This window comes from Microcaecilia unicolor, chromosome 11 (assembly GCF_901765095.1).
Source record: "Microcaecilia unicolor chromosome 11, aMicUni1.1, whole genome shotgun sequence".
Taxonomy (NCBI): domain Eukaryota; kingdom Metazoa; phylum Chordata; class Amphibia; order Gymnophiona; family Siphonopidae; genus Microcaecilia; species Microcaecilia unicolor.
In genome coordinates, this window is record NC_044041.1 from 63113821 (window position 1) to 63117166 (window position 3346).

Consider the following 3346-nt stretch of genomic DNA (forward strand, 5'->3'; position numbering starts at 1 on the left):
GCCAATTCTGCGCCTCTTTGCCCCACCGCTTGACATTTGAGGTTGGTGTTGGGGCCCCGCCCAGCCCTGCATTAAGTCATCCTGGAGCAACCCAGCGCGGAGGTTGAAGAAAGGAGTCGGAACGACGTCAACACGTTGAAGCCATATAGGTTAATCTTTGTTTCCTCTTCGCCGCGTAGCCGTCATCTAGTACACTCAAAACAAAGCAAGCAAACCTATGAGCTGCTGCATCCGCGTTGTTGTTCTTTATTATTGGTAGCATTTCCTCGACGACCCCCCCCCCCCTCCGCAGCCCACTGCCGCTGCTTTAACATCTTGTCTGGCTCTGGGCCCCTGGTTGGCTGGTGGGGGTCACCAACCCCTGACAGCTGAAGACTTCGTCCAGCGCTGGTCTCCGGCGCAGCCACATTGCCTGCCCTGCTCTCTCTTCTCACGTCCGGCATGCTCCTTTTAGTGAAACTCATTTTCACTGAAACGAGCATGCCCGATTTAAGGGGAAGAGAGAGCAGGGCAGGCAATGTAGAGGCACTGCCACCACAGACCAGCGCTGGACAAAGTCTTCAGCTGGTTGGGGACCCCCGCCAGCCAGGGGCCCAGAACAAATTTGGGGGGGCTCAGGCCCCTGTGGCCCCACCTAGTAATGCCACTGCCGGACGGGTTTTGGCAGCCTGTCAGTGTGACCTGATTTGCAGACGAACGGGCAGGCTGACAGATGGGCGTCCTATCCTTCCCTCCCCTTCTTTTACCGTAGTGTGGTACCCTGGTGGTCTAGTGACCTCTTCAGGGCAAGAAAGAGCCCCCTCTTTCATGCTCGGCATGTCTGCAGACTGTCTTTCTCCCATCGCCGATTCATAGTAACATAGTAGATGACGGCAGAAAAAGACCTGCACAATCCATCCAGTCTGCCCAACAAGATAACTCATATGTGCCACTTTTTGTGTATACCTTACTTTGATTTGTACCTGTCTTTTTCAGGGCACAGACCGTATAAGTCTGCCCAGCACTATCCCCGCCTCCCACTACCGGTTCTTGCCACCCAATCAACATCAAAATGGCTGCAGCGAGTTCAAGCAGCGGCCTCGCAAAACTTCCGCAGAAGTCTTACAAGGTCACTGCTTGAACTCTTGGCAGCCATTTTGAATCAGCCACAGGAGAAAGACAGTCTGCAGACGTGCTGGCCAGGAAAGAGGGTGTTCTTTCCTGCCTCAAATAGGTCACTAGACCACCAGGGCACCACACTAAGGTAAAGGAGGGGAGGGCTAGTGAATGGAGTCATGTGGGTGGAGGGAGGCTGGAAAACTGGGGAGGGGATCTACATGGGAGGGAAGAGGGAATCTGGCTTGCTTGGGGGGGGGGGGGGGGGGCGTGGTGTGACCGGAGGCAGGATGGTGTATGACGGGATGGGATGGGGTGCAAAAGGGGTGAGGCATGTGTCCTCTTTTTTTCTTAGGGCAAATATGGTAACCCTAATTTTATGTTTAAATCTTTTTATTATTATGTATATAAAACAGCAAATACACAAAAAGTTCTAATTTATAAACAACACCACTTCAGTGAAAACGCCCATCCAAATTGGCATGTAACAATATTTGTTAAAGACATTCCAATAACAAAATCTTACAGCGCTACGTAACCCTAGTAGCGCTCTAGAAATGTTAAGTAGTAGTAGTAGTAGTAGTAGCAGTAGCAGTAGTAGTAGATTGACTTCGTGATACTGACATAATGGTGTTGTCTAACTATTGAAAAGCTTACCCTTACCCCCCCCCCCCCCCACCCACCCACACACACTCTCACCTACCCACCCCCCTTCACCAACAACATGCCACACTTCACCATTTTAAGCATTCAATATTCTACATGCCACTGCGGGCAATCATTCCCAAAACAGGGACCACCTCTGACAAAAATGGTCTCCCCTGGAGGAGGACAAGTCACCTATGCCTCTGCGCTCTAATGCACAAAGAAAAATCATCTTGGATTGCCACTGCTGTAATGTTGGAGGCTCCACTGTTATCCAATGCTGAAGAATAGACTTCTTACCAATGAGAATTGTCCTTTTTAAAAATGGTTTCCACCCCTTGGGGGAAAACAGGGAAACCCTAAAGATATCTGGGATGGATTCCCCCCAAAGATGTGAGACATGTTGACACACATGCCTCCAAAACTCTAAAATCGGCGGCCAAGTCCAAAACATAAGTCCCAAGAAAGCTGGAGAGTGAGCGCATTTCGCACAAACATCATCTGCCCCCTTGGCTGCCCAATAAGCCCTATGAAGGGATATATACATCCGCATCAAAAATTTATAATGCGTTTCCCGCAATGTCACATTTTCAGTTAACTTTTGAATGCCCAAGAGACATGTCTTCAGCTTATCCCCCTGAATATTCATTAGTAATTCTCTATTCCAGCTGCACACTAATTTACCATAATCAAATTCCCCCAATTGTTCCCGCAGGACAGAATTATAATATTTGAAAGGGATTGACAGTTGGGCATCTAGCCCAAAAATAGTGAGAAATTTTTCCCATACCTTCGGAGTTAGAGAAGCAGGAGGGAGAGACCTTGTATTTATTTATTTCTGCATTTATATCCCACATTTTACAACCTAATGGTAGGTTCAATGTGGCTTACAGTGAACTTAAGGTATACTGGTTACAGAATTTGGAGCCGAATGATGAGACAAGTGCTTAGTTCCAATTCTAACCATATCTAGGTTAGGGAGTGTCGACCGGTGGTCTGCATGACTACCGGTAAGTGGAGTCATTGTGGATGAATTTTCTAAAAAAGTGGGCTTTCAGGTGTTTGCAGAATGTGAGGTTGTTGTTCAAGAGCTTTAGATATTTCAGTAGTGAGTTCCAGAGTTTGGTGCAGACATATGCGTAGATAGAGGGGAAAGGGATTTGGGTACTTGCTTGACCACAGATTTTAAACCTGTAATAGCAAGTATACAAGCAACATTTCACACAGCTATGTTCAAATTTTACTTTATGTTATGTGACTCAAAAACAAGCATGTCATATGGGCACTCTTAATTTTATGGTTTGTTTTAGATGTCATAACTTGGAAGTGACATTCCTTCAAGCTATTTGGAACTGTTCCCCCATAGAAGGTTTCTGGAAGCATCATTGGTCAACATATTCCTTTTTCATCATTGAGGGTTATCGTTGAAAAATATGAAGAGCCCAATATCCAAAGCGATTTAACTAGTCGGCAACGGCCACTGACCGGTTAAATCACATATAACCAGCTATGAATTATCCCCCTAGCAACTCTCCTTGCGCGTGCACACATATAGGAAATAATATCTCCCCTCAAGACTACCTTTTTAATGTATTTATAAATGACC